Source organism: Chiloscyllium punctatum, chromosome 13 (genome assembly GCF_047496795.1).
Source record: "Chiloscyllium punctatum isolate Juve2018m chromosome 13, sChiPun1.3, whole genome shotgun sequence".
In the NCBI taxonomy this organism is placed as follows: domain Eukaryota; kingdom Metazoa; phylum Chordata; class Chondrichthyes; order Orectolobiformes; family Hemiscylliidae; genus Chiloscyllium; species Chiloscyllium punctatum.
In genome coordinates this window covers 77,468,170-77,487,071 of record NC_092751.1, presented here as the reverse complement: position 1 = coordinate 77,487,071, position 18,902 = coordinate 77,468,170, and the positions used below count along the sequence as shown (strand labels likewise).

At 44.4% G+C, this 18,902-nt stretch overlaps 10 non-coding genes across 10 annotated transcripts; all 10 read left to right on the top strand.

The window, feature by feature from the left end:
- Positions 1 to 1,138: 1,138 nt before the first annotated feature.
- Positions 1,139 to 1,211, top strand: trnar-ucg (transfer RNA arginine (anticodon UCG)). The gene has a single exon. It is a non-coding gene; the product is annotated as a tRNA-Arg (tRNA).
- Positions 1,212 to 2,618: 1,407 nt separating this feature from the next.
- trnas-aga (transfer RNA serine (anticodon AGA)) lies at positions 2,619 to 2,700 on the top strand. The gene has a single exon. It is a non-coding gene; the product is annotated as a tRNA-Ser (tRNA).
- A 2,127-nt stretch (positions 2,701 to 4,827) lies between these two features.
- Positions 4,828 to 4,900, top strand: trnar-ucg (transfer RNA arginine (anticodon UCG)). Its single transcript has one exon. It is a non-coding gene; the product is annotated as a tRNA-Arg (tRNA).
- Positions 4,901 to 6,307: 1,407 nt separating this feature from the next.
- Positions 6,308 to 6,389, top strand: trnas-aga (transfer RNA serine (anticodon AGA)). The gene has a single exon. It is a non-coding gene; the product is annotated as a tRNA-Ser (tRNA).
- Positions 6,390 to 8,516: 2,127 nt separating this feature from the next.
- Positions 8,517 to 8,589, top strand: trnar-ucg (transfer RNA arginine (anticodon UCG)). Its single transcript has one exon. It is a non-coding gene; the product is annotated as a tRNA-Arg (tRNA).
- Positions 8,590 to 9,980: 1,391 nt separating this feature from the next.
- trnas-aga (transfer RNA serine (anticodon AGA)) lies at positions 9,981 to 10,062 on the top strand. Its single transcript has one exon. It is a non-coding gene; the product is annotated as a tRNA-Ser (tRNA).
- A 2,127-nt stretch (positions 10,063 to 12,189) lies between these two features.
- Positions 12,190 to 12,262, top strand: trnar-ucg (transfer RNA arginine (anticodon UCG)). Its single transcript has one exon. It is a non-coding gene; the product is annotated as a tRNA-Arg (tRNA).
- Positions 12,263 to 13,653: 1,391 nt separating this feature from the next.
- On the top strand, positions 13,654 to 13,735 carry trnas-aga (transfer RNA serine (anticodon AGA)). The gene has a single exon. It is a non-coding gene; the product is annotated as a tRNA-Ser (tRNA).
- Positions 13,736 to 15,862: 2,127 nt separating this feature from the next.
- trnar-ucg (transfer RNA arginine (anticodon UCG)) lies at positions 15,863 to 15,935 on the top strand. Its single transcript has one exon. It is a non-coding gene; the product is annotated as a tRNA-Arg (tRNA).
- Positions 15,936 to 17,326: 1,391 nt separating this feature from the next.
- On the top strand, positions 17,327 to 17,408 carry trnas-aga (transfer RNA serine (anticodon AGA)). The gene has a single exon. It is a non-coding gene; the product is annotated as a tRNA-Ser (tRNA).
- Positions 17,409 to 18,902: the final 1,494 nt, after the last annotated feature.

Below are 18,902 nucleotides of genomic sequence, written 5' to 3'. Positions count from 1 at the left end.
GAGCAAGAGTTTCAGCTGGTGGAAGGGAAATCACGATGCAATGAGGTAAGATTTAGGAAGCGCAGAGTTGGGTAGGAAACTGTAGGGGGTGAGCACATTAAAAATGTGAAGCTTATTCAAGGAAAAGCTCCTGTGTGTCCTCGATAAGTATGTACCTGTCAGGCAGGGAGGAAGATATAGAACGCGTGAGCCGTGGTTTACTAAGGAAGGTGGAATCCCTGGTCAAGAAGAACAAGAAGTCTTATGTTAGGACAAAACGTGAAAACTCAGTTAGAGCGCTCGAGGTTTCCAACGATCTCAGGAAAGACCTAAAAAGAGAGCTGGGAAGAGCCAGGAGGAGACATGAGAAGTTGTTGGCAGATAGGATCAGGGTTAACGCTAAGGCTTTCCATAGGTATGTCATGAATAAAAGAATGACGAGAGTTAAATTTGGGACAATCAAGGATAATAGTGGGAAGTCGTGTGTGGAGTCAGTGGAGATAGAGGAAGCACTAAATAAATATTTTTCGACAGAGTTCGCTATAGATAATGAAAACGTTGGCGAGGAAGATACAGAGATACTTGCGTCTAGACTAGAAGAGATTGAGGTTCACAAGGAAGAGATATTAGAAATACTGCAGAGTGTGAAAATAGATAAGTCAGCTGGGCCGGATGGGATCTATCTGATGTTGTTTCGCAAATGCACTGCAGGAAGGTACAAATCAAGCTGATGCTAACAACGGCTCGTTTTGAGCCGCTAATTTGCAGTGAAGTGGCGGCGCCAATAAAAGGTGTCACGCAGCTCATCTAATTCCACATCCTGAGCTCGAAATGAGCAGATGTCTCTCGCTGAGTTTCGGCAGGGTCTTGCTTAGACGACACCATGACACGTTTTCACTGGAGTAGATCATGAAATCGCGTCGTGAATGTGAATAAAACGATGGGCACTTCCAGCAGAGAAGGAGGCGACCCTGAAGCAGGCAGCTCTGGACAAATGTTTCTCCTTTGCCAGTGAAAGGCACTGCTTCACAAATTGGAAACTTCGAAGTGAAGCAGTGTTGGTGATTATCTTCGCTGCTTGTTCACCTTTTTAATTCTGATTCCGTGAAAGTCCATGGCATTACATATCGACATTCTGCCGTTGCTGCGCGTGTCTATTGGGCCAGTAGCGTAATGGATAACGCGTCTGACTTCGGATCAGAAGATTGTAGGTTCGAGTCCTACCTGGCTCGTGGGGAATGTCTCACTTTAACCGTGCCCCGCGTTGACGCTCCCCTGCAAAGCCCTGCCGGGACGTCGCTTCTGTGCTTCCGCATTTAAAACTTGCATTTGTCTTATTGTCCATTTCAAATTCCAGCTCAACACAACGGAGACCTCTGTCGGTTTCGGGGTGCCTTTCTGTGTGTCTCCCTTTGTGGGTGAAAATGAGCATGAGTTCCTCAAAAGAGTGACAAGTCGTTGTGGAAGTGTCATACATCTGTGCCGTTTAAGAACACAGGATAAAGTCATTGACATTTGCCCTGGGAACATTAGAACACACGACACTTTGGGCCAAAGTTGGAAACTGCGACTGGAATAGATGGCTCTCTGATCAGGCGGAATGGCCTTTTCCCACTTTGTAAATCTACGAAGACAAGTTGAAAATAATCTGCAACGAAAATGTTCATAAAGGGTGTTTTATTTACACTAAATACGATAGTATCTATCGCCTTGTCTTGTTATTTACTTGTGAAGATTCGGTACTCTCAGCACCGTGGCCCGGATCGTATTCCCGCTCATGGAATGGTTGTATTGTTCAGCTAACATATCGGTGTACCAGTACTTCTGCCGATTTTCCGATGCTAGCAGCTCATTGGTTTTGTCCAAAACATTATGAATGTTAACATAATACAAATAGCTGCAGTTGCTGGAAATCTGAGCCTAAAACGAAAATTGTTTGCGGAACGCAGAAAGACTGGCAACAGAAACATCGACTTTCCTGCTCCTCGGATGCTGCTGTGCTTTTCCAGCATTTTCTGATCTAAAATCAGGTTTCCAGCATCTGCAGTCCTCACTCCTGCCGAGTTCCTTCAGTGTCGCTGGTTCCCAATTCAAGAACTCCATCTCTGGCGGTTTCATATCTGTACCTCCATGCTGTGGAATTGAAGAGTGAAGAAAAGTAACTCACCCCCTCCATCTCTGGGGTAATTAGGGGCTGAAAGTGAATCGTATCACATTGAAGTATATCTACAAGCGACTTGATCTCTGTCTTTTATTGGGAACCATCTCTTTCATTGTAACCATCAGGAAAGACCATTTCGTTCGCTAAATAAAGAAATGAATATGTCACTAACCTTTGTTTGTTTCATGTCCAAGAATACTCAGATCAATAGCTGCCTTGATTACCTCTGCTGGTCATGTTCGCAAAGAGATCGAGCAAATTGCCAAGTGTGATTTTCCTTTCAATAAATAATTTTGACTCAATTTTGCTGCAAATATCTTTTCCTAACTTTGTGCTTTTCTTCTTTGACATTGGTGTCTCGCACCTTACAAATGACAGCAAAGGTATGAATGGAGATGGAAACATTTCACTCAAGTCAGCGGCAGCTTTCAATGAGATCACGACTGATTTGGTCAGTGCTCAGGGGGCGGTGCCGTCTGTAGTCATGGCCGAGTGGTTAAGGCGATGGATTAGAAATCCATTGGGGTTTCCCCACGTAGGTTCGAATCCTGCTGACTACGTTATCCGTGCTTTGCTGCTGGAACAATTCAAAGTTCCGAAAGCCTGTTTTGCAAACCAGGCCTGTAATTTGATGAGACTTGAGAAACTCGAGTTCTTCATCAGAAATGCTCCACATTTAAAACATTATCTCTGTTTCTCTTTCCAGATACACTGCTCGACACATCGGATTTCTGCAGTTGTTATTGAACGCCCTGAGCAGAAGTGCTGCTTTTCATTAGATTCCTTTAATCCCTTGTCCTCTGTTCTCTGACTCTGGTCATTGGCAACACTTCCTCTTGCTCATCAGAGTGCTCATTCCCCACCGCTCCGTCTCCCATCATTACAAACAACCGCAGGAAATTGCCACTTAACCATCTTTGTTCCAAAGTGAAACTCACCAGCCTAGGAACTCTCTCCACCAAATGGGACTTCTCATCCCTGGACATGGAAAAGCTAGAGGATTGTGAAGAGATACTGTGAACATATTGTCAGTTGGCAGTTGGAAAAATGTTTAGGAAGCAAACCATATAATTTAGGCTCCAGCTTTGGAAATCTTGAGAAACTCTTTGGGAAATGGAATCACAGGAGATTGAAGAAGTGTAAATTGTCAGTCCAAGTAGAGGAAGGGACATTGACTCTGATGTTCTCGGCACAGGAATTGATCTGAGACATTGAAAGAATTCTCGCTCCCGTACGTGAGCAATACAAACTTCATCTGGATGGTGGGACAATGAAAAACTCTGGAACACTCAAGACAATATCCAAATATTGACTGAGATCACGACAGTACGAGTACGATAGATGGGTCAGTTTTTGTCCAGTGTGTGCGGGAGGGATTCCTGACACAGTATGTAGACATGCCTTCAAGGGAAGAAGCCACTTTCGATTTAGTACTGGGTAACGAGCCTGGCCAGGTTTTAGATTTGGAAGTAGGTGAGCACTGTGGAGACAGCGATCACAATTCTCTCAGGTTTACTTTCGTGATGGAAAGGGATAGGTGTACTCCACGGAGCAAGAGTTTCAGCTGGTGGAAGGGAAATCACGATGCAATGAGGTAAGATTTAGGAAGCGCAGAGTTGGGTAGGAAACTGTAGGGGGTGAGCACATTAAAAATGTGAAGCTTATTCAAGGAAAAGCTCCTGTGTGTCCTCGATAAGTATGTACCTGTCAGGCAGGGAGGAAGATATAGAACGCGTGAGCCGTGGTTTACTAAGGAAGGTGGAATCCCTGGTCAAGAAGAACAAGAAGTCTTATGTTAGGACAAAACGTGAAAACTCAGTTAGAGCGCTCGAGGTTTCCAACGATCTCAGGAAAGACCTAAAAAGAGAGCTGGGAAGAGCCAGGAGGAGACATGAGAAGCTGTTGGCAGATAGGATCAGGGTTAACGCTAAGGCTTTCCATAGGTATGTCAGGAATAAAAGAATGACGAGAGTTAAATTTGGGACAATCAAGGATAATAGTGGGAAGTCGTGTGTGGAGTCAGTGGAGATAGAGGAAGCACTAAATAAATATTTTTCGACAGAGTTCGCTATAGATAATGAAAATGTTGGCGAGGAAGATACAGAGATACTTGCGTCTAGACTAGAAGAGATTGAGGTTCACAAGGAAGAGATATTAGAAATACTGCAGAGTGTGAAAATAGATAAGTCAGCTGGGCCGGATGGGATCTATCTGATGTTGTTTAGCAAATGCACTGCAGGAAGGTACAAATCAAGCTGATGCTAACAACGGCTCGTTTTGAGCCGCTAATTTGCAGTGAAGTGGCGGCGCCAATAAAAGGTGTCACGCAGCTCGTCTAATTCCACATCCTGAGCTCGAAATGAGCAGATGTCTCTCGCTGAGTTTCGGCAGGGTCTTGCTTAGACGACACCATGACACGTTTTCACTGGAGTAGATCAGGAAATCGCGTCGTGAATGTGAATAAAACGATGGGCACTTCCAGCAGAGAAGGAGGCGACCCTGAAGCAGGCAGCTCTGGACAAATGTTTCTCCTTTGCCAGTGAAAGGCACTGCTTCACAAATTGGAAACTTCGAAGTGAAGCAGTGTTGGTGATTATCTTCGCTGCTTGTTCACCTTTTTAATTCTGATTCCGTGAAAGTCCATGGCATTACATATCGACATTCTGCCGTTGCTGTGCGTGTCTTTTGGGCCAGTAGCGTAATGGATAACGCGTCTGACTTCGGATCAGAAGATTGTAGGTTCGAGTCCTACCTGGCTCGTGGGGAATGTCTCACTTTAACCGTGCCCCTCGTTGACGCTCCCCTGCAAAGCCCTGCCCGGACGTCACTTCTGTGCTTCCGCATTTAAAACTTGCATTTGTCTTATTGTCCATTTCAAATTCCAGCTCAACACAACGGAGACCTCTGTCGGTTTCGGGGTGCCTTTCTGTGTGTCTCCCTTTGTGGGTGAAAATGAGCATGAGTTCCTCAAAAGAGTGACAAGTCGTTGTGGAAGTGTCATACATCTGTACCATTTAAGAACACAGGATAAAGTCATTGACATTTCCCCTGGGAACATTAGAACACACGACACTTTGGGCCAAAGTTGGAAACTGCGACTGGAATAGATGGCTCTCTGATCAGGCGGAATGGCCTTTTCCCACTTTGTAAATCTACGAAGACAAGTTGAAAATAATCTGCAACGAAAATGTTCATAAAGGGTGTTTTATTTACACTAAATACGATAGTATCTATCGCCTTGTCTTGTTATTTACTTGTGAAGATTCGGTACTCTCAGCACCGTGGCCCGGATCGTATTCCCGCTCATGGAATGGTTGTATTGTTCAGCTAACATATCGGTGTACCAGTACTTCTGCCGATTTTCCGATGCTAGCAGCTCATTGGTTTTGTCCAAAACATTATGAATGTTAACATAATACAAATAGCTGCAGTTGCTGGAAATCTGAGCCTAAAACGAAAATTGTTTGCGGAACGCAGAAAGACTGGCAACAGAAACATCGACTTTCCTGCTCCTCGGATGCTGCTGTGCTTTTCCAGCATTTTCTGATCTAAAATCAGGTTTCCAGCATCTGCAGTCCTCACTCCTGCCGAGTTCCTTCAGTGTCGCTGGTTCCCAATTCAAGAACTCCATCTCTGGCGGTTTCATATCTGTACCTCCATGCTGTGGAATTGAAGAGTGAAGAAAAGTAACTCACCCCCTCCATCTCTGGGGTAATTAGGGGCTGAAAGTGAATCGTATCACATTGAAGTATATCTACAAGCGACTTAATCTCTGTCTTTTATTGGGAACCATCTCTTTCATTGTAACCATCAGGAAAGACCATTTCGTTCGCTAAATAAAGAAATGAATATGTCACTAACCGTTGTTTGTTTCATGTCCAGGAATACTCAGATCAATAGCTCCCTTGATTACCTCTGCTGGTCATGTTCGCAAAGAGATCGAGCAAATTGCCAAGTGTGATTTTCCTTTCAATAAATAATTTTGACTCAATTTTGCTGCAAATATCTTTTCCTAACTTTGTGCTTTTCTTCTTTGACATTGGTGTCTCGCACCTTACAAATGACAGCAAAGGTATGAATGGAGATGGAAACATTTCACTCAAGTCAGCGGCAGCTTTCAATGAGATCACGACTGATTTGGTCAGTGCTCAGGGGGTGGTGCCGTCTGTAGTCATGGCCGAGTGGTTAAGGCGATGGATTAGAAATCCATTGGGGTTTCCCCACGTAGGTTCGAATCCTGCTGGCTACGTTATCCGTGCTTTGCTGCTGGAACAATTCAAAGTTCAGAAAGCCTGTTTTGCAAACCAGGCCTGTAATTTGATGAGACTTGAGAAACTCGAGTTCTTCATCAGAAATGCTCCACATTTAAAACATTATCTCTGTTTCTCTTTCCAGATACACTGCTCGACACATCGGGTTTCTGCAGTTGTTATTGAACGCCCTGAGCAGAAGTGCTGCTTTTCATTAGATTCCTTTAATCCCTTGTCCTCTGTTCTCTGACTCTGGTCATTGGCAACACTTCCTCTTGCTCGTCAGAGTGCTCATTCCCCACCGCTCCGTCTCCCATCATTACAAACAACCGCGGGAAATTGCCACTTAACCATCTTTGTTCCAAAGTGAAACTCACCAGCCTAGGAACTCTCTCCACCGAATGGGACTTCTCATCCCTGGACATGGAAAAGCCAGAGGATTGTGAAGAGATACTGTGAACATATTGTCAGTTGGCAGTTGGAAAAATGTTTAGGAAGCAAACCATATAATTTAGGCTCCAGCTTTGGAAATCTTGAGAAACTCTTTGGGAAATGGAATCACAGGAGATTGAAGAAGTGTAAATTGTCAGTCCGAGTAGAGGAAGGGACATTGACTCTGATGTTCTCGGCACAGGAATTGATCTGAGACATTGAAAGAATTCTCGCTCCCGTACGTGAGCAATACAAACTTCATCTGGACGGTGGGACAATGAAAAACTCTGGAACACTCAAGACAATATCCAAATATTGACTGAGATCACGACAGTACGAGTACGATAGATGGGTCAGTTTTTGTCCAGTGTGTGCGGGAGGGATTCCTGACACAGTATGTAGACATGCCTTCAAGGGAAGAAGCCACTTTCGATTTAGTACTGGGTAACGAGAATGGCCAGGTTTTAGATTTGGAAGTAGGTGAGCACTGTGGAGACAGCGATCACAATTATCTCAGGTTTACTTTCGTGATGGAAAGGGATAGGTGTACTACACGGAGCAAGAGTTTCAGCTGGTGGAAGGGAAATCACGATGCAATGAGGTAAGATTTAGGAAGCGCAGAGTTGGGTAGGAAACTGTAGGGGGTGAGCACATTAAAAATGTGAAGCTTAGTCAAGGAAAAGCTCCTGTGTGTCCTCGATAAGTATGTACCTGTCAGGCAGGGAGGAAGATATAGAACGCGTGAGCCGTGGTTTACTAAGGAAGGTGGAATCCCTGGTCAAGAAGAATAAGAAGTCTTATGTTAGGACAAAACGTGAAAACTCAGTTAGAGCGCTCGAGGTTTCCAACGATCTCAGGAAAGACCTAAAAAGAGAGCTGGGAAGAGCCAGGAGGAGACATGAGAAGTTGTTGGCAGATAGGATCAGGGTTAACGCTAAGGCTTTCCATAGGTATGTCAGGAATAAAAGAATGACGAGAGTTAAATTTGGGACAATCAAGGATAATAGTGGGAAGTCGTGTGTGGAGTCAGTGGAGATAGAGGAAGCACTAAATAAATATTTTTCGACAGAGTTCGCTATAGATAATGAAAATGTTGGCGAGGAAGATACAGAGATACTTGCGTCTAGACTAGAAGAGATTGAGGTTCACAAGGAAGAGATATTAGAAATACTGCAGAGTGTGAAAATAGATAAGTCAGCTGGGCCGGATGGGATCTATCTGATGTTGTTTAGCAAATGCACTGCAGGAAGGTACAAATCAAGCTGATGCTAACAACGGCTCGTTTTGAGCCGCTAATTTGCAGTGAAGTGGCGGCGCCAATAAAAGGTGTCACGCAGCTCGTCTAATTCCACATCCTGAGCTCGAAATGAGCAGATGTCTCTCGCTGAGTTTCGGCAGGGTCTTGCTTAGACGACACCATGACACGTTTTCACTGGAGTAGATCATGAAATCGCGTCGTGAATGTGAATAAAACGATGGGCACTTCCAGCAGAGAAGGAGGCGACCCTGAAGCAGGCAGCTCTGGACAAATGTTTCTCCTTTGCCAGTGAAAGGCACTGCTTCACAAATTGGAAACTTCGAAGTGAAGCAGTGTTGGTGATTATCTTCGCTGCTTGTTCACCTTTTTAATTCTGATTCCGTGAAAGTCCATGGCATTACATATCGACATTCTGCCGCGGCTGTGCGCGTCTATTGGGCCAGTAGCGTAATGGATAACGCGTCTGACTTCGGATCAGAAGATTGTAGGTTCGAGTCCTACCTGGCTCGTGGGGAATGTCTCACTTTAACCGTGCCCCTCGTTGACGCTCCCCTGCAAAGCCCTGCCGGGACGTCGCTTCTGTGCTTCCGCATTTAAAACTTGCATTTGTCTTATTGTCCATTTCAAATTCCAGCTCACCACAACGGAGACCTCTGTCGGTTTGGGGGTGCCTTTGTGGGTGAAAATGAGCATGAGTTCCTCAAAAGAGTGACAAGTCGTTGTGGAAGTGTCATACATCTGTGCCATTTAAGAACACAGGATAAAGTCATTGACATTTGCCCTGGGAACATTAGAACACACGACACTTTGGGCCAAAGTTGGAAACTGCGACTGGAATAGATGGCTCTCTGATCAGGCGGAATGGCCTTTTCCCACTTTGTAAATCTACGAAGACAAGTTGAAAATAATCTGCAACGAAAATGTTCATAAAGGGTGTTTTATTTACACTAAATACGATAGTATCTATCGCCTTGTCTTGTTATTTACTTGTGAAGATTCGGTACTCTCAGCACCGTGGCCCGGATCGTATTCCCGCTCATGGAATGGTTGTATTGTTCAGCTAACATATCGGTGTACCAGTACTTCTGCCGATTTTCCGATGCTAGCAGCTCATTGGTTTTGTCCAAAACATTATGAATGTTAACATAATACAAATAGCTGCAGTTGCTGGAAATCTGAGCCTAAAACGAAAATTGTTTGCGGAACGCAGAAAGACTGGCAACAGAAACATCGACTTTCCTGCTCCTCGGATGCTGCTGTGCTTTTCCAGCATTTTCTGATCTAAAATCAGGTTTCCAGCATCTGCAGTCCTCACTCCTGCCAAGTTCCTTCAGTGTCGCTGGTTCCCAATTCAAGAACTCCATCTCTGGCGGTTTCATATCTGTACCTCCATGCTGTGGAATTGAAGAGTGAAGAAAAGTAACTCACCCCCTCCATCTCTGGGGTAATTAGGGGCTGAAAGTGAATCGTATCACATTGAAGTATATCTACAAGCGACTTAATCTCTGTCTTTTATTGGGAACCATCTCTTTCATTGTAACCATCAGGAAAGACCATTTCGTTCGCTAAATAAAGAAATGAATATGTCACTAACCTTTGTTTGTTTCATGTCCAAGAATACTCAGATCAATAGCTCCCTTGATTACCTCTGCTGGTCATGTTCGCAAAGAGATCGAGCAAATTGCCAAGTGTGATTTTCCTTTCAATAAATAATTTTGACTCAATTTTGCTGCAAATATCTTTTCCTAACTTTGTGCTTTTCTTCTTTGACATTGGTGTCTCGCACCTTACAAATGACAGCAAAGGTATGAATGGAGATGGAAACATTTCACTCAAGTCAGCGGCAGCTTTCAATGAGATCACGGCTGATTTGGTCAGTGCTCAGGACGCAGTGCCGTCTGTAGTCATGGCCGAGTGGTTAAGGTGATGGATTAGAAATCCATTGGTGTCTCCCCACGTAGATTCGAATCCTGCTGACTATGTTTTCCGTGCTTTGCTGCTGGAACAATTCAAAGTTCAGAATGCCCGTTTTGCAAACCAGGCCTGTAATTTGATTAGACTTGAGAAACTCGAGTTCTTCATCAGAAATGCTCCACATTTAAAACATTATCTCTGTTTCTCTTTCCAGATACACTGCTCGACACATCGGGTTTCTGCAGTTGTTATTGAACGCCCTGAGCAGAAGTGCTGCTTTTCATTAGATTCCTTTAATCCCTTGTCCTCTGTTCTCTGACTCTGGTCATTGGCAACACTTCCTCTTGCTCGTCAGAGTGCTCATTCCCCACCGCTCCGTCTCCCATCATTACAAACAACCGCAGGAAATTGCCACTTAACCATCTTTGTTCCAAAGTGAAACTCACCAGCCTAGGAACTCTCTCCACCAAATGGGACTTCTCATCCCTGGACATGGAAAAGCCAGAGGATTGTGAAGAGATACTGTGAACATATTGTCAGTTGGCAGTTGGAAAAATGTTTAGGAAGCAAACCATATAATTTAGGCTCCAGCTTTGGAAATCTTGAGAAACTCTTTGGGAAATGGAATCACAGGAGATTGAAGAAGTGTAAATTGTCAGTCCGAGTAGAGGAAGGGACATTGACTCTGATGTTCTCGGCACAGGAATTGATCTGAGACATTGAAAGAATTCTCGCTCCCGTACGTGAGCAATACAAACTTCATCTGGACGGTGGGACAATGAAAAACTCTGGAACACTCAAGACAATATCCAAATATTGACTGAGATCACGACAGTACGAGTACGATAGATGGGTCAGTTTTTGTCCAGTGTGTGCGGGAGGGATTCCTGACACAGTATGTAGACATGCCTTCAAGGGAAGAAGCCACTTTCGATTTAGTACTGGGTAACGAGAATGGCCAGGTTTTAGATTTGGAAGTAGGTGAGCACTGTGGAGACAGCGATCACAATTCTCTCAGGTTTACTTTCGTGATGGAAAGGGATAGGTGTACTACACGGAGCAAGAGTTTCAGCTGGTGGAAGGGAAATCACGATGCAATGAGGTAAGATTTAGGAAGCGCAGAGTTGGGTAGGAAACTGTAGGGGGTGAGCACATTAAAAATGTGAAGCTTATTCAAGGAAAAGCTCCTGTGTGTCCTCGATAAGTATGTACCTGCCAGGCAGGGAGGAAGATATAGAACGCGTGAGCCGTGGTTTACTAAGGAAGGTGGAATCCCTGGTCAAGAAGAACAAGAAGTCTTATGTTAGGACAAAACGTGAAAACTCAGTTAGAGCGCTCGAGGTTTCCAACGATCTCAGGAAAGACCTAAAAAGAGAGCTGGGAAGAGCCAGGAGGAGACATGAGAAGTTGTTGGCAGATAGGATCAGGGTTAACGCTAAGGCTTTCCATAGGTATGTCAGGAATAAAAGAATGACGAGAGTTAAATCTGGGACAATCAAGGATAATAGTGGGAAGTCGTGTGTGGAGTCAGTGGAGATAGAGGAAGCACTAAATAAATATTTTTCGACAGAGTTCGCTATAGATAATGAAAATGTTGGCGAGGAAGATACAGAGATACTTGCGTCTAGACTAGAAGAGATTGAGGTTCACAAGGAAGAGATATTAGAAATACTGCAGAGTGTGAAAATAGATAAGTCAGCTGGGCCGGATGGGATCTATCTGATGTTGTTTAGCAAATGCACTGCAGGAAGGTACAAATCAAGCTGATGCTAACAACGGCTCGTTTTGAGCCGCTAATTTGCAGTGAAGTGGCGGCGCCAATAAAAGGTGTCACGCAGCTCGTCTAATTCCACATCCTGAGCTCGAAATGAGCAGATGTCTCTCGCTGAGTTTCGGCAGGGTCTTGCTTAGACGACACCATGACACGTTTTCACTGGAGTAGATCATGAAATCGCGTCGTGAATGTGAATAAAACGATGGGCACTTCCAGCAGAGAAGGAGGCGACCCTGAAGCAGGCAGCTCTGGACAAATGTTTCTCCTTTGCCAGTGAAAGGCACTGCTTCACAAATTGGAAACTTCGAAGTGAAGCAGTGTTGGTGATTATCTTCGCTGCTTGTTCACCTTTTTAATTCTGATTCCGTGAAAGTCCATGGCATTACATATCGACATTCTGCCGTGGCTGTGCGCGTCTATTGGGCCAGTAGCGTAATGGATAACGCGTCTGACTTCGGATCAGAAGATTGTAGGTTCGAGTCCTACCTGGCTCGTGGGGAATGTCTCACTTTAACCGTGCCCCTCGTTGACGCTCCCCTGCAAAGCCCTGCCGGGACGTCGCTTCTGTGCTTCCGCATTTAAAACTTGCATTTGTCTTATTGTCCATTTCAAATTCCAGCTCACCACAACGGAGACCTCTGTCGGTTTGGGGGTGCCTTTGTGGGTGAAAATGAGCATGAGTTCCTCAAAAGAGTGACAAGTCGTTGTGGAAGTGTCATACATCTGTGCCATTTAAGAACACAGGATAAAGTCATTGACATTTGCCCTGGGAACATTAGAACACACGACACTTTGGGCCAAAGTTGGAAACTGCGACTGGAATAGATGGCTCTCTGATCAGGCGGAATGGCCTTTTCCCACTTTGTAAATCTACGAAGACAAGTTGAAAATAATCTGCAACGAAAATGTTCATAAAGGGTGTTTTATTTACACTAAATACGATAGTATCTATCGCCTTGTCTTGTTATTTACTTGTGAAGATTCGGTACTCTCAGCACCGTGGCCCGGATCGTATTCCCGCTCATGGAATGGTTGTATTGTTCAGCTAACATATCGGTGTACCAGTACTTCTGCCGATTTTCCGATGCTAGCAGCTCATTGGTTTTGTCCAAAACATTATGAATGTTAACATAATACAAATAGCTGCAGTTGCTGGAAATCTGAGCCTAAAACGAAAATTGTTTGCGGAACGCAGAAAGACTGGCAACAGAAACATCGACTTTCCTGCTCCTCGGATGCTGCTGTGCTTTTCCAGCATTTTCTGATCTAAAATCAGGTTTCCAGCATCTGCAGTCCTCACTCCTGCCGAGTTCCTTCAGTGTCGCTGGTTCCCAATTCAAGAACTCCATCTCTGGCGGTTTCATATCTGTACCTCCATGCTGTGGAATTGAAGAGTGAAGAAAAGTAACTCACCCCCTCCATCTCTGGGGTAATTAGGGGCTGAAAGTGAATCGTATCACATTGAAGTATATCTACAAGCGACTTAATCTCTGTCTTTTATTGGGAACCATCTCTTTCATTGTAACCATCAGGAAAGACCATTTCGTTCGCTAAATAAAGAAATGAATATGTCACTAACCTTTGTTTGTTTCATGTCCAAGAATACTCAGATCAATAGCTCCCTTGATTACCTCTGCTGGTCATGTTCGCAAAGAGATCGAGCAAATTGCCAAGTGTGATTTTCCTTTCAATAAATAATTTTGACTCAATTTTGCTGCAAATATCTTTTCCTAACTTTGTGCTTTTCTTCTTTGACATTGGTGTCTCGCACCTTACAAATGACAGCAAAGGTATGAATGGAGATGGAAACATTTCACTCAAGTCAGCGGCAGCTTTCAATGAGATCACGGCTGATTTGGTCAGTGCTCAGGACGCAGTGCCGTCTGTAGTCATGGCCGAGTGGTTAAGGCGATGGATTAGAAATCCATTGGGGTCTCCCCACGTAGATTCGAATCCTGCTGACTATGTTTTCGGTGCTTTGCTGCTGGAACAATTCAAAGTTCAGAAAGCCCGTTTTGCAAACCAGGCCTGTAATTTGATTAGACTTGAGAAACTCGAGTTCTTCATCAGAAATGCTCCACATTTAAAACATTATCTCTGTTTCTCTTTCCAGATACACTGCTCGACACATCGGGTTTCTGCAGTTGTTATTGAACGCCCTGAGCAGAAGTGCTGCTTTTCATTAGATTCCTTTAATCCCTTGTCCTCTGTTCTCTGACTCTGGTCATTGGCAACACTTCCTCTTGCTCGTCAGAGTGCTCATTCCCCACCGCTCCGTCTCCCATCATTACAAACAACCGCAGGAAATTGCCACTTAACCATCTTTGTTCCAAAGTGAAACTCACCAGCCTAGGAACTCTCTCCACCAAATGGGACTTCTCATCCCTGGACATGGAAAAGCCAGAGGATTGTGAAGAGATACTGTGAACATATTGTCAGTTGGCAGTTGGAAAAATGTTTAGGAAGCAAACCATATAATTTAGGCTCCAGCTTTGGAAATCTTGAGAAACTCTTTGGGAAATGGAATCACAGGAGATTGAAGAAGTGTAAATTGTCAGTCCGAGTAGAGGAAGGGACATTGACTCTGATGTTCTCGGCACAGGAATTGATCTGAGACATTGAAAGAATTATCGCTCCCGTACGTGAGCAATACAAACTTCATCTGGACGGTGGGACAATGAAAAACTCTGGAACACTCAAGACAATATCCAAATATTGACTGAGATCACGACAGTACGAGTACGATAGATGGGTCAGTTTTTGTCCAGTGTGTGCGGGAGGGATTCCTGACACAGTATGTAGACATGCCTTCAAGGGAAGAAGCCACTTTCGATTTAGTACTGGGTAACGAGCCTGGCCAGGTTTTAGATTTGGAAGTAGGTGAGCACTGTGGAGACAGCGATCACAATTCTCTCAGGTTTACTTTCGTGATGGAAAGGGATAGGTGTACTCCACGGAGCAAGAGTTTCAGCTGGTGGAAGGGAAATCACGATGCAATGAGGTAAGATTTAGGAAGCGCAGAGTTGGGTAGGAAACTGTAGGGGGTGAGCACATTAAAAATGTGAAGCTTATTCAAGGAAAAGCTCCTGTGTGTCCTCGATAAGTATGTACCTGCCAGGCAGGGAGGAAGATATAGAACGCGTGAGCCGTGGTTTACTAAGGAAGGTGGAATCCCTGGTCAAGAAGAACAAGAAGTCTTATGTTAGGACAAAACGTGAAAACTCAGTTAGAGCGCTCGAGGTTTCCAACGATCTCAGGAAAGACCTAAAAAGAGAGCTGGGAAGAGCCAGGAGGAGACATGAGAAGTTGTTGGCAGATAGGATCAGGGTTAACGCTAAGGCTTTCCATAGGTATGTCAGGAATAAAAGAATGACGAGAGTTAAATCTGGGACAATCAAGGATAATAGTGGGAAGTCGTGTGTGGAGTCAGTGGAGATAGAGGAAGCACTAAATAAATATTTTTCGACAGAGTTCGCTATAGATAATGAAAATGTTGGCGAGGAAGATACAGAGATACTTGCGTCTAGACTAGAAGAGATTGAGGTTCACAAGGAAGAGATATTAGAAATACTGCAGAGTGTGAAAATAGATAAGTCAGCTGGGCCGGATGGGATCTATCTGATGTTGTTTAGCAAATGCACTGCAGGAAGGTACAAATCAAGCTGATGCTAACAACGGCTCGTTTTGAGCCGCTAATTTGCAGTGAAGTGGCGGCGCCAATAAAAGGTGTCACGCAGCTCGTCTAATTCCACAGCCTGAGCTCGAAATGAGCAGATGTCTCTCGCTGAGTTTCGGCAGGGTCTTGCTTAGACGACACCATGACACGTTTTCACTGGAGTAGATCATGAAATCGCGTCGTGAATGTGAATAAAACGATGGGCACTTCCAGCAGAGAAGGAGGCGACCCTGAAGCAGGCAGCTCTGGACAAATGTTTCTCCTTTGCCAGTGAAAGGCACTGCTTCACAAATTGGAAACTTCGAAGTGAAGCAGTGTTGGTGATTATCTTCGCTGCTTGTTCACCTTTTTAATTCTGATTCCGTGAAAGTCCATGGCATTACATATCGACATTCTGCCGTGGCTGTGCGCGTCTATTGGGCCAGTAGCGTAATGGATAACGCGTCTGACTTCGGATCAGAAGATTGTAGGTTCGAGTCCTACCTGGCTCGTGGGGAATGTCTCACTTTAACCGTGCCCCTCGTTGACGCTCCCCTGCAAAGCCCTGCCGGGACGTCGCTTCTGTGCTTCCGCATTTAAAACTTGCATTTGTCTTATTGTCCATTTCAAATTCCAGCTCACCACAACGGAGACCTCTGTCGGTTTGGGGGTGCCTTTGTGGGTGAAAATGAGCATGAGTTCCTCAAAAGAGTGACAAGTCGTTGTGGAAGCGTCATACATCTGTGCCATTTAAGAACACAGGATAAAGTCATTGACATTTGCCCTGGGAACATTAGAACACACGACACTTTGGGCCAAAGTTGGAAACTGCGACTGGAATAGATGGCTCTCTGATCAGGCGGAATGGCCTTTTCCCACTTTGTAAATCTACGAAGACAAGTTGAAAATAATCTGCAACGAAAATGTTCATAAAGGGTGTTTTATTTACACTAAATACGATAGTATCTATCGCCTTGTCTTGTTATTTACTTGTGAAGATTCGGTACTCTCAGCACCGTGGCCCGGATCGTATTCCCGCTCATGGAATGGTTGTATTGTTCAGCTAACATATCGGTGTACCAGTACTTCTGCCGATTTTCCGATGCTAGCAGGTCATTGGTTTTGTCCAAAACATTATGAATGTTAACATAATACAAATAGCTGCAGTTGCTGGAAATCTGAGCCTAAAACGAAAATTGTTTGCGGAACGCAGAAAGACTGGCAACAGAAACATCGACTTTCCTGCTCCTCGGATGCTGCTGTGCTTTTCCAGCATTTTCTGATCTAAAATCAGGTTTCCAGCATCTGCAGTCCTCACTCCTGCCGAGTTCCTTCAGTGTCGCTGGTTCCCAATTCAAGAACTCCATCTCTGGCGGTTTCATATCTGTACCTCCATGCTGTGGAATTGAAGAGTGAAGAAAAGTAACTCACCCCCTCCATCTCTGGGGTAATTAGGGGCTGAAAGTGAATCGTATCACATTGAAGTATATCTACAAGCGACTTAATCTCTGTCTTTTATTGGGAACCATCTCTTTCATTGTAACCATCAGGAAAGACCATTTCGTTCGCTAAATAAAGAAATGAATATGTCACTAACCTTTGTTTGTTTCATGTCCAAGAATACTCAGATCAATAGCTCCCTTGATTACCTCTGCTGGTCATGTTCGCAAAGAGATCGAGCAAATTGCCAAGTGTGATTTTCCTTTCAATAAATAATTTTGACTCAATTTTGCTGCAAATATCTTTTCCTAACTTTGTGCTTTTCTTCTTTGACATTGGTGTCTCGCACCTTACAAATGACAGCAAAGGTATGAATGGAGATGGAAACATTTCACTCAAGTCAGCGGCAGCTTTCAATGAGATCACGGCTGATTTGGTCAGTGCTCAGGACGCAGTGCCGTCTGTAGTCATGGCCGAGTGGTTAAGGCGATGGATTAGAAATCCATTAGGGTCTCCCCACGTAGATTCGAATCCTGCTGACTATGTTTTCGGTGCTTTGCTGCTGGAACAATTCAAAGTTCAGAAAGCCCGTTTTGCAAACCAGGCCTGTAATTTGATTAGACTTGAGAAACTCGAGTTCTTCATCAGAAATGCTCCACATTTAAAACATTATCTCTGTTTCTCTTTCCAGATACACTGCTCGACACATCGGGTTTCTGCAGTTGTTATTGAACGCCCTGAGCAGAAGTGCTGCTTTTCATTAGATTCCTTTAATCCCTTGTCCTCTGTTCTCTGACTCTGGTCATTGGCAACACTTCCTCTTGCTCGTCAGAGTGCTCATTCCCCACCGCTCCGTCTCCCATCATTACAAACAACCGCAGGAAATTGCCACTTAACCATCTTTGTTCCAAAGTGAAACTCACCAGCCTAGGAACTCTCTCCACCAAATGGGACTTCTCATCCCTGGACATGGAAAAGCCAGAGGATTGTGAAGAGATACTGTGAACATATTGTCAGTTGGCAGTTGGAAAAATGTTTAGGAAGCAAACCATATAATTTAGGCTCCAGCTTTGGAAATCTTGAGAAACTCTTTGGGAAATGGAATCACAGGAGATTGAAGAAGTGTAAATTGTCAGTCCGAGTAGAGGAAGGGACATTGACTCTGATGTTCTCGGCACAGGAATTGATCTGAGACATTGAAAGAATTATCGCTCCCGTACGTGAGCAATACAAACTTCATCTGGACGGTGGGACAATGAAAAACTCTGGAACACTCAAGACAATATCCAAATATTGACTGAGATCACGACAGTACGAGTACGATAGATGGGTCAGTTTTTGTCCAGTGTGTGCGGGAGGGATTCCTGACACAGTATGTAGACATGCCTTCAAGGGAAGAAGCCACTTTCGATTTAGTACTGGGTAACGAGCCTGGCCAGGTTTTAGATTTGGAAGTAGGTGAGCACTGTGGAGACAGCGATCACAATTCTCTCAGGTTTACTTTCGTGATGGAAAGGGATAGGTGTACTCCACGGAGCAAGAGTTTCAGCTGGTGGAAGGGAAATCACGATGCAATGAGGTAAGATTTAGGAAGCGCAGAGTTGGGTAGGAAACTGTAGGGGGTGAGCACATTAAAAATGTGAAGCTTATTCAAGGAAAAGCTCCTGTGTGTCCTCGATAAGTATGTACCTGCCAGGCAGGGAGGAAGATATAGAACGCGTGAGCCGTGGTTTACTGAGGAAGGTGGAATCCCTGGTCAAGAAGAACAAGAAGTCTTATGTTAGGACAAAACGTGAAAACTCAGTTAGAGCGCTCGAGGTTTCCAACGATCTCAGGAAAGACCTAAAAAGAGAGCTGGGAAGAGCCAGGAGGAGACATGAGAAGTTGTTGGCAGATAGGATCAGGGTTAACGCTAAGGCTTTCCATAGGTATGTCAGGAATAAAAGAATGACGAGAGTTAAATCTGGGACAATCAAGGATAATAGTGGGAAGTCGTGTGTGGAGTCAGTGGAGATAGAGGAAGCACTAAATAAATATTT